Source organism: Entelurus aequoreus, linkage group LG13 (assembly GCF_033978785.1).
Source record: "Entelurus aequoreus isolate RoL-2023_Sb linkage group LG13, RoL_Eaeq_v1.1, whole genome shotgun sequence".
Classification (NCBI taxonomy): domain Eukaryota; kingdom Metazoa; phylum Chordata; class Actinopteri; order Syngnathiformes; family Syngnathidae; genus Entelurus; species Entelurus aequoreus.
This window is the reverse complement of record NC_084743.1, coordinates 33,373,045-33,385,202: the sequence shown is the minus strand read 5'-3', so window position 1 is coordinate 33,385,202 and position 12,158 is coordinate 33,373,045. Positions and strand designations below refer to the sequence as shown.

The window sequence follows — 12,158 nt, the reverse complement described above, 5'->3', positions numbered from 1 at the left end:
ATGTTTCCTTACCATTATTGCTATGTTGTCTATTACCATTGTTGCTATGATGTCTATTAGCATTGTTGGTATATTCATTATTCCTACATTGTTGATACAAATGATTGTTACTGTGTAATAATTATTGTTACCTGTGGTAATGCCACTATGATACAACATCTGTATTATAATCCTTGAACAAAGTGAGAGTGAAACTCATGTGAATAATCACTGAATGGAGAACTGGGGGTGGGATTAAATAAGTTATCTTCTTCCCACTCCCTTTCAGGCAAAACTGGATAATAATGCACTATATTAATTTATATTATTATGTTTTGTCAACTTGTACGTCTTTGTCATTGCCTGAAATAAATAAATAAATGGAAAAAAAAAATTAAATGATGTATGTTGATAGATTTGAGACATTTTCAATATTTAAGTGCAGATTGAATTGAATCGAATCACGATTAAATTATTTAAAATCTTATGAAACAAAATCCTATCGATTTGGGAAATTGGCCATTATACCCAGCCCTACTAATGAACGCAGTTGCGACTGTCAAATTGACCGACTTTTGGCAGAACAACTTACCAATCAACCGTAATAAACAAGGGACAATTATATTTGTCACTTAGGGACTTGATGAGTTCCAATCAAGCACATTTAAAGTGTTGCTGGCACGTGTGTCGCCATGGCGCTGTATAGTTTAAAGCAGATACAACTTCAATAAAAAGGAAATTGGAAGATTGTGTGTCTATCTAATCTAAATGAGATGTAGTTAACCACACTGCTTGAAGGTTTTTCTTCTTTAAATACTATTTGGTTGTAATGATTCCACTTGATTCAACTGAATCACTTACATATGTGGAGGTCTCCTCCACGAGTTACCCCCAGCTGCGTTGCCGTCACACGAATTGGCGGTTCATACCGGTTACCAGACAGGCGCCATGTACCTCTGCAGATGTTTGTCATGTCATCAAACTCTTTATTATTTTGGACTTACTCTGTGCTACTGACTTGCTGCAGTCAAACTGAATGATATGTCTGTTTGAAGCGTTAGTGTGAACATCTGCTGGGCATGAAAACATCACATATCTCACGATCCCCCAGGGATGGTTATGTCAGCCGGCCAGCAGCACGGTCGTTGCTCAAGGCAGGTAACAACTGGCCAACAATTGTCTTCTCTCTTATGGATGTACATTTCGTGTGTTTGAAGACCATGATGTCGATGAGGATAAAATACAGTATGTGTTGTTTTGGCTTCACAACGTGAAATGCAAAAATGTGTGTACTCTTTTGAAAAAGCGGGGGTAACCATTCTATAATAAAACCCTTAACCTGAGGTTTGTAAAACAACAATAAGATACGTGTTCAGTCACGTCCTTGACCATACGAGTATGTCACAGTCCAAACAGTAGCTTCCGCATGCTATTTTTTGTACAGGAGGCAGCATGGTTGTGTATCAAGATACACATGTTATACAGTACATCCACGTAACTGGAGGAAATGATGCTTAAAGCTCAAACAAATCAATTCAAACTACAACCAAATCAATTATAAACAAACAACACGAGGGATGGAACGATTCGTTGAAACTGTAGACCAAAATTGACAATAAAATTTGTCACCGACAAATTATTGTGCAGGTAATTGTCAGTGACATTATCGTCTGTGTTTTTCTGAACAAAAACAAATGTGCACTAACAACAACAAGAACAAAACAGAGACAAAGTTGTGTAGAAATATATTTAACTATCACTTCATCTTAAGTTTGCCTGGTAAACTTTGTTTGTTATATACCTTTGTGCATCTTTCTAAATACGTCATCATCTTTTTGAGGAAGCTCAATCAATCAAAGTTTATTTGTATAGCCCTTGATCGAAAGTGCTTCAAAGGGCTTTTCAAACCACAACGACAACCCCTGATCTAAACAAGGAAAAACTCCAAAAGCCAGAGATGGGAAAAAGTAGAAATATTGGGAAGGGGCTGCAAATGTGGGCACCCCCTTCCTGGGTGACAGGCTGCAATTGATGCAAAGTGAGTACAGTTATTGACTTACTACATACATGGTAATGTAAGAGCCCAGTCTATCGGGAAGCCAACAGAGGGTCATAGGAGGTCATCTTCCGTGTAGACAAGTCAACAATGCGGAGACGTCACCTGGTAACTTCTCTGTTGAGGAGAGGGGCAGAGCAGAAAAGAAAAGCGGCAGGCCAACTATTCTAAAAAGGGGACTATTATATCAATGAGTTTTGAGGTGGGATTCTTACTGTGGTATGTCTATGAATGTTCTCATTCATCCAGGTCAATTTAACCTCAGGGCATTCAATCGATCGCAACTGGACTGTTTGGTTTGTATTATAAGACGTTTCGCTTTCATCCGAGTAGGCTTCATCATTCCATGGTCATAGACTTAGATTGGTCAGATCTAGTGTTAGACTTAGATTGGTCAGATCTAGTCTTGCGGCTGGTGCCAATGCCTCAGTAGGCTTCATCGGTTTATGCTCATAGACTTAGATTGGTTAGATCTAGTCTGATGAAGCCTACATGGATGAGAGGCGAAACGTCCTCTGAGACAAACCACACAGTACGATTGAATGCCCTGAGATTTACAGAGGTAGCATCTCTAACTGTTGCTAGTCTGGTATTCCAGAGTACTCGAGTCTGAATAGAAAATGCTATAGAGCTGGCAGACTTTTTTGGGCTCTGCGAATCACTGATAATCTGCCGTTCCTGGAATGCAGATTATTTGGACGGAACATAAGGTACAATACAGTCAGCAAGATAAGATGGTGCTAGATCATTTAGTATTTTGTATGTAAGTAATAAAACCATAGCATCTTAAGTGTACCGGGAGCCAGTGCAGTTGGGCCCGTATAGGCGAATAGGACCAGACTTTCTTGTCCAAGTCAAGAGTCTCACAGTCGCATGTTGTACCAACAGTAATATTTTAATCACGGGGAGACCTGAAAATAATATATCCACAGTAATCGAGATTAAACTTAATGAACGCATGTATAATAATCTTACCCACACAGCAGAAGACTGCTTATACGGATCCGCATTCAAGTCGCCCAACCCGCATTACTGTCACATTCGTTTTGGCTCCGCCTAGAGGATACAGCTCCGCCTCTGAAAATTGTACGGTCAGACAGCTGATCCTGAGCGGACTCGTGTCTGATTCGCATACGCGGACGCGCAAACTAAACCGGCGCGCGCCGCCTAGAGTTATAGGCTCCGCCTACGCACGCTGAGCCGACCAATGTCTGCACCCGCAGACGTGGACGCGCCTACTAGCGTGTACGCGCATGAGCCAAGATCTCTGGACTTTCTTTGCTGGAACACGAACGTAAGTATAGATTTATTGATTTATTGCTACATTCGCAGTAAAGATCGGCCTTTGTGTTTCCATCATCATTTATGTATGATTGTAATGACGTTGTTTGATATTAGGACTAGCAGTAAAAACTTTATATTCTGTAAAAAAAAGGCTTTTATTTCCAGCGCCGCCTCCCAGAATGCTTTGCATGGGGACGTGCGTCTGACGTCACGTATTCAGAAAGTTCGAAATGGCTGCACGCGGGAGGTGAGGCCCTAGCGAAGAAAAGTGGAAAAGAGTGTTATTCGTCAAAAAACCCACACAACGACGGTCATTTTTTCGCCGTGCTATTGTAAAATTGTCTTTTATCTGTGTTTTGTGAAGCCGGTGAGTAACGTTCAATACAGTTAACTTAGGCTATCTTTTGTTGTTAGACGCTGTGAATGTGTGTAGGTTACATGCTACGATATTCCACATATTTCCAACTGCTTGAAACCAAAGCGTATTACTTTATTGTCAGTGTTGTTTAGGCCCAGGTCGCTATTACTTCGTTATAACAACGTAACGTTAACAGAGTGGAAACAGCCGTTCTTTGCTATTAATATGAGTGTGTATTATTTCTTTCTTTGTTCTTTAGTGGAGCTCGAGATCCTGTTTACTGTGGACTAGCTGTGTGTGACGCCATGTTGTTTTTGTTTCCATTACAAAAAAAAAGGTATGTCTATGTGTTTTTTGGCATAGTTAATTGTAGAAAAAAATATAAAACGAGGTGATGTGAGTGGGGAAAATTGCTGCACATATTAAGGATCCTTTTTCTTGATCTATATTTTTGTTATTTGCTGATGTATATATTTATATGCTGTTTTTTATTTAATTAATTTATTAGAGACTATTTTATGCTTTATTTACCTTTTTTTATTATTATTTTATTTACTATTATTATTATTTCCACATGTAAGCATAAATAATTGATCATATTAGTACATTGTTTGATTGATTTGCTTAATGCATTCCATAGTTTAATTCCACATGCTGATATACTGAAGGTCTTAAGTGTTGTACGTGCGTACAAATGTTTTAAATTACATTTCTCTCTAAGATGATTTTTCTCCTCTTTTTTTGAGAAGAATTGCTGTATATTCTTGGGTAGCAGGTTATAGTTTGCTTTGTTTATAATTTTAGCTGTTTGCAAATTCACTATGTCGTGGAATTTCAGTATCTTTGATTCAATAAATAAAGGATTTGTGTGTTCTCTATATCCAACATTATATATTATTCTAACTGATCTTTTTTGTAACACCGTTAATGAATGAAGTGTACTTTTGTAATTATTTCCCATATTTCTACACAATAACTCAGATATGTAACACTAGTGAACAGTAGAGAATATGAAGTGATTTTTTGTCTAGAACATGTTTTGCTTTATTCATTATTGACGTGTTTCTTGCTACTTTATGTTGTATATTTTTTACTTGAGATTTCCAGTTCAATTTATCATCAATCATTATACCTAGACATGTGGTTTTATTTACTCTTTCAATTTCTATTCCGTCTATTTGTATTTGTGTTTGACTTTCTCTTCTACTGTTACCAAATAGCATTATTTTAGTTTTACTGAGATTCAAAGATAGTCTGTTTTTGTCAAACCATCTTTTTAATTTGTTAATTTCTTCTGTTATTATTTGTATTATCTCCTGTGTGTTCTCTCCTGAACAAAACACTGTTGTATCATCCGCAAATAATACTAACTGTAAATCTTTTGTAACTTTACAAATGTCATTTATCTAGACATTGAATAATTTAGGTCCTATATTGATCCCTGAGGTACACCACAGGATATATTTAGCGTTGTAGACGAAACCACCACATTAATATTAAAGATATGGTTAACATTCTTAGTGCTAAAGATATTCCCCTCTCCTTGTATCCCTTCTCCCAGCTCCACCGTCTCGCCGAGTGCCAGCAAGAGTCATGAGTACTTGTCAACTCGACTCCTCAACTGGAGATAACTTTCTAGGTAAAGATTGATCTCCAAAATAATATCTCAGCATCCAGTAACCATGGTTAACAGATCACAACCATTTAATACCAATTTATCTCCCTTAGCACCTCACCATGGGGAAGGATGTATTCATATGCCTTCACCAGCACCTGCATTAAACATGCAGAGAGTTACACAAGGTATGGACTGATCTCTGTATACACTACACTCATAATTTCAAACCCTACTTTACGATTGAGCTGAAGTTCTGACTATTATGACCTGTACTTTTACCTTTCTTATAGTTCTTACCACCTTGGGGCACCATTCAGGTAAAATCTCAGCTCATCTTACTTGCTTATTTGTATACACTAACACCTGTGCATGCTTTTGTCCCCGTTGTTCCTTTGACGATGAATAAATACCCCTTTTCTTTCTTTCTACATTAAGGGTGCCTTTTCATCTGATTAAATTTATAATGAACAGGGACATTGCGGTTGTCCCAAGTGGATGGTATGATGATAGGATGGTTTTCTGGCCCAGCTATAAAAACACCGACAGAATTGAAAGGGCAGCTTTAAATGAGGAGCAGCATGAGCCAAACTGGCCAAGATTTGACGTTTCTGTTGTCCGAACTTGTGGTATGCAAATTCATAATCTTCTTGTTTAAAAATAACGTCATAGTTGCTTCTCTTTATGCTTGGAATAACCTATTGTGTCTATGTTCTGACCAGGTCTCTTGTAAGAGAGAAACCTGATTTATCATCATCAATAATAATAATATTCTGTTCAGCTCTACAGCTAATTTGAAACTCATGTTCATTTTAACATATTCAATTTTAGACAACTACAAAGACGCATTAAAAATAATGCAATAATATGGAAAGGGCTGCGACACCTCAGACCTGCAATCTGAGGCAGAGAACGAGGAGCTGCCAGAAAAAAGGAACAGGAAGCTAGTGTAACTGTGTTCCGTCTTGTTTTTGTCATGTTTCTACAGTAATAGGAAGGTTATTTCCGGTAGCATTCAAAAATAGACCAGAGATGCTTGTACTATATGTATATTTGGCAATTTTGGTATTGCAATAATCCTAATGATATGGTTACCCAACAGCCATCGTCTCGGGGACTCAGATGATAGCGAAGAAGACCCAGGAAATAGTGACCTCACATCTCAGGGGTTGGCAAGCCAATTGCACAGGCAGAGTAAGGAATAATCTCTTAACATCGAAAACAACAAAACCACCAAAAGATATGGTTAACATTCTTAGTGCTAAAGATATTCCCCTCTCCTTATATCCCTTCTCCCAGCTCCACCGTCTCGCCGAGTGCCAGCAAGAGTCATGAGTACTTGTCAACTCGACTCCTCAACTGGAGATAACTTTCTAGGTAAAGATTGATCTCTGAAATAATATCTCAGCATCCGGTAACCATGGTTAACAGATCACAACCATTTAATACCAATGTATCTCCCTTAGCACCTCACCATGGGGACGGACGCATTCATATGCCTTCACCAGCACCTGCATTAAACATGCAGAGAGTTACACAAGGTAGGGACTGATCTCTGAAATATTAGTGTATAGATAGGCCCCTTGGGTATTACCAGTCATGGTTAACTGATGGCTCTCTCACAATGCCCACCTCACGAGGAACGGCAGTCCCTCCTCGACTCCCTCCACCCCCCTCACCAGCAGCCCTCAACATGTGGCAGACAGAGGAGCCTGGATCCAGCCTGGCCTACAGGCCAACATGGCGAGGGGGAAGAATGGCCGACAACATTTCCTGCTCTGGTGAGCAATAACTGACAAATACCGGATGGTCATTCTGTGCCACAAATTTTGAAAAAAATTCAAATTCACAGCAATCACATATTTTCTTCAAACTTTGTCAATAACTTTTGTCATTAACTAAGGTCAATAGCTAATGTCAGGATTATGAGTAATGAGGATAAACACTGAAACATGTTAATTTTATACTGCTGTTTGTCAACAGCGCCTGAGGTAATCCACATCCTTAGCCTGCTGGAAACTATTAAGCACAACCAAGACCAGCTGATTGCGAAGGTAAACTTCTTAAGCCTTGAATAGGTCTATATTCCATAATGACATTGATTTTGATTCATTATTATTTTTTAAAGAAAGAAACAGCCTACATGGCAGCTTTGTGTGATTAGAGTAAACATTGCTACATTTTCTTGTTACATTTCACCTGTTTGCTCTTTAAATACCACTTTAAATGTTTTTTATTTATTTCAATTGTATTTTTAAAAAATGTGCCCTGGGGCCGTTAAAAAATGACCTGCAGGCCGCAAATGGCCCCCGGGCCGCACTTTGGACACCCCTGGCCTACACGAATACAAACATAGAATGATAGTACAAATATAATAAGAAAACAATGTCAACCTCCCAAAGTTGGGTTATGGATATTTATTTATGCCCCCCACCCCCAACCCCCCGCCGCCGTCATCCAACAGAGCCAAACAAGTACTCTGATCAAGGAACCAAATAACGATATTGTTTAAACATTTTGGATGTCTTGCACACATATACCCTGATCACAAATTCATAGTTTACGCACCTTATTTTAACCACCTCCAGTAACTTTTAAGTCTTTTTTTTTTTTCAAATGTAATCTCCTTAATACCTATCACATATTTTGTATTGTGTAAGCATACTTGGCTATGGATGCTTCCGACCATAAACATAAACGTATCTGTCTTGTAATCTTGTTTGATTACAGGTGCTGTGAGTAAAAATGTGTTGACAAGGTCAGCCACGGACGCTGAGGTCACCAAACACGCCATCAGGTGGTTCAACTTGGCGGGGGATCGGGCAACGAGGAGACGAGTCCCGCTTCCACCTCCTCAGGAGGAATAGAGATGTATATGTATAAATAAACAACCTTTTATTGGACTTCTTGTCATTCACCAGTTATTCATTTTCTGATATGTTAGCTGTGCATGGAGCAGCGTTTCCTTGAAGTTGTAGCCTAATAGATTAAATATGTATATTTACTTTTTAAATATATATTATATATATTTACTTTATAGAGTGAATTGACCATTTTCTGTTTCTGTTAGTTTAAAAATACAAGGCAATGCATATGTAAGCCTATATTGCTGTAGTAGGGCTTAGTGAATATTTTAGTTTCCTATTTTATCCTACAGCAAGAACAGAAGGGATTTTGAAAATAAGATAAAGGGGTCCAAAACGGCCAGATGAGCCAGGGTTTTTATGAGTCCGTTGCTGGTCCGCGGCGGGAGGTTAGGCTTTGATCTTGGGTGCGGAGTGGATGCAGCGCGCCGTCACGGCGCACCCGCCGCGGAAATAAGGCTTTGATCATGGGCGCGGAGCGCATTCTGCGCGCCGCCACGGCGGATCCACTACCTGCCGCCGTGGCGGATACGTTCCTGAGTGCAAATGGACGCCGATGCGGGTCCGTTTCGCGGTTCCGTTCCGGAAAGCGCGATACCTGCGCGGGGGATCCGCCGCGGAGTGTTTTTGCTGTGTGGGTAGCGTCCCTGGTGGACAAAATGGGGTGGATTTTACTTTTTTTTTGGAGATGAAAGAATGCTGTTTTAGTAACACACTTAATGTGCAGCTCAAATGAGAGAGTTGGGTCAAAAATAATGCCAAGATGCAAAGACTCACTCAGTGGCCTCGTGGTTAGAGTGTCCGCCCTGAGATCGGTAGGTTGTGAGTTCAAACCCCGGACGAGTCATACCAAAGACTATAAAAATGGGACCCATTACCTCCCTGATTTACACTCAGCATCAAGGGTTGGAATTGGGGGTTAAATCATCAAAAAATATTCCCTGGCGTGGCCCCCGCTGTTGCTCACTGCTCCCCTTACCTCCCAGTGGGTGAACAAGGGATATGGGTCAAATGCAGAGGATAATTTCACCACACCTAGTGTGTGTGCGACAATCATTGGTACTTTAACGCATGTGATTAATAAAAAAAAATGATTGCGTTAATTATGAATGATGATTAATCACTTCCGGGTTGAGGTTTAACCCGGCAGACGCACAAATTTGTGACACAGTCTGTGATCATGATGATAGTCGGCCAATTTCACTTGAAAACAGAACTTTTGATAAAACTGAGGTAACTTGTTGGTATTGCATAAACAAACATTTTTATCATCGGCGCACATCAAGTTTAAAATACTATCTTAAAGCGAAACACGTACTCGAGGATGGCGCCAACAGTGTTGTAAATCCTCTTGGCAACTTCTTTTGTAAACAGCTACTAGCAACAAATCGAATGACTCTTTCCTGTGATATTGCAGACATTTTTGTGTCTTGGAGACTGAGGTGAAAGCAGCAGTCAGCTGGTGCTGCTGCGCCGATATCTACATGCTCGCATGAATCGACAAGAAGCAGAGGAGAATGCTCTGCTGGCAAAGTTTACTGATTCAATGTTGTCAACAAAAGTAGCACAGTTAAGTTAAACATATGCCTTTGCTAAACGGACATCCACCACATACATGCAGGACATCTAACATCAGTGAAGACCAAGTCCTGCAAGATTGATCTTGATATCACCACAGCTGATCCACAATTCCTTAGAGAGGCACAATTCCAGCAAGGATAAACCAACTGTGCTGCACAAACAAAAGCATAATGATGCATTTACGGGCTGAATGCGCATCTATTTTGCTTCTTGGAGAACAATGGACATCTGTAAGTAATCACAACAAGCTGGAGTCTCATTGTACCAAAAAAAGAGATTGCCATTGTCATCTGAAAAAGGTAAACAAGCTTGTTTGTTTCAACAACTGTTTAAACTAAAGAAGAGTAAATGGTGTAAAGTTGTTTAAGAGTGTGTTAACTACATTATCGATTAGTAACTGTACCTTGTTTGCAAGATTATTGCAAACGGCAAAGACTTTCAAAATGTGCACTTAATTTTTTACTATGCTTATTTTCACCAAGTTTTGAGCAAATCAATGACTTGCAGTTCAGTAAAACATATACAAAATGTTCCTGAATGACATTCTGACTACTAAATTGCATTTGTACCCAAATATTGGGGTATTTTCCTAAGCAAATGTTATTTATGCAAGCAAATAATAATGATTAATTGATTGCTCCTGGCGTGATTATTGTTTATTGTTTATTGAGGATCCCCAATAGCCGACGCACAAACGCCAGGTTAGTCTTCCTGGGGTCCTTCTCAAAAGTTCAAAGTAAAATAATAATACACAGATCCAAGTTACAAAACATACACAAATCCAATTACAAATAAAAGAAAGGAAAAAGGAAAAGAAAAAGAATATTCTCAAAAAATTAAAGTAAAATAACAGTACACATATGCAATTACAGAACATACGCAGATCTAGTTACAATAAAAGAAAGGAAAAAGGAAAAGAAAAAGAAAATTCTCGAAAAAAACCCAAAAACTATAACAGTACACAGATCCAGTTACAGAACATACGCAAATCCAGTTACAATAAAAGAAAGGAAAAAGGGAAAGAGAGAACAAAAAAAAAACTTCTCAAACTGATAACATGAAAGATAAGTGATTGTACAGTACATGTTTCTTAAATGCTTTTTTTTTTTTTACTGGGAATAGTCCTAATATATAAATGAAGAGTGTTTCTAAATGAAATGCCTCTGTATACAACAGTGCTTGTCATTGAATTATGTTATTGGTCGTGGTAATGCAAGTAGACCTTGAGTTGAAGCTCTGGTACTGTAGTGGTGAACATCAGCATTAGAACCGATCTGCTTAAAAAGAGCTGTAGGGTACTTGTTATGAATAATGTGTCGAATAAATAACAATACACTGTTGGATAATCTATGAATAACCTTCAGCCATCCAAGACAAGAATGCATACGGTCCACACTCGATCTATACGAAAAATCAAGAGTAAGACTTGCTGCCCTATTTTGAGCTCTTTGTAATTTTGTAAGCTCAACCTTGGGTGCAGAAGCCCAAATAACTGAACAATAATCCAGATGACACAACACCAATGTTTGTACTACCTGTCTGCGAATTGCAGGTGTTACATACGTAGCACATTTCCTAACAGCAGCAATACTTCTACCCATTTTAACGACAATTTGATTGATATATTCAGACCACGAAAGTGTATTACTAAGTGTAACGCCCAAAAGTCTTACTTTATCCGGTTGTTTGTCCTGAAATCTGTAAATAAGGTATATGATTTTTTGCCAGACTATGTCATGAACCAAAGACAATACTTTTTGTTTTTAAATGTGATTAATCATGATTAATTACATGTTTCCAGTGTGATTAATCTGATTAAAAAAAAAATCACTTGACAGCCCTATTATATATACATATATATATATATATATATATATATATATATATATATATATATATATATATATATATATATATATATATATATATATATATATATATATATATATATATATATATATATATATATATCTGTCAAAGTTAACGCGATAATAACGCATTAATTATAAATTCAAATAAAGGCACTCATTTTTTTAACGGCCGATTAACGCACCTGCGTCCTTTTTGACCCTAAGGCGGTGCCGTCGCGGGGGTAACTTGGCTGCGGTTTTCTTGCTCCTGATGAGCCACAAACTAGCACAAATGGACAAAGGAAAGTCGTCGACCTAATGGAAATATCAGGTTCAAAGCCACGGCAAGTTGTTCTCCCGACAAGAAAGGACCATTTTTCGCCGTGCGAAGAGGCAACATCCCTGCAACAAACACCTGCTGCGTGTGTCGTTCTAGAGGTGGGTGGTGCTTCACTTCCGTGTTCAGATTACGGTTGAGGTGCAGTGATAACATAACATTTAGATTGTTACTGTGACTGATTTAGTAAGTAAGATGACATAAAAGCTCAACAGAAATGAAAGATGGTCGGCA

The 12,158-nt window shown here is 38.6% G+C and overlaps 1 long non-coding RNA gene across 3 annotated transcripts; it reads left to right on the top strand.

Annotated features, from left to right (window-relative positions):
• Positions 1-3,266: 3,266 nt before the first annotated feature.
• Positions 3,267-6,178, top strand: LOC133663838 (uncharacterized). Of its 3 annotated transcripts, XR_009828417.1 has the most exons (7): positions 3,267-3,329; positions 3,937-4,014; positions 5,239-5,316; positions 5,406-5,480; positions 5,586-5,612; positions 5,731-5,921; positions 6,124-6,178. It is a non-coding gene; the product is annotated as an uncharacterized LOC133663838 (long non-coding RNA). The 3 variants fall into 3 exon arrangements; XR_009828416.1 differs by lacking the exon at positions 6,124-6,178 and having other exon boundaries at positions 5,731-6,009; XR_009828418.1 differs by lacking the exons at positions 3,267-3,329; positions 6,124-6,178 and adding an exon at positions 3,584-3,686 and having other exon boundaries at positions 5,731-6,009.
• The last annotated feature ends 5,980 nt before the right edge of the window (positions 6,179-12,158 follow it).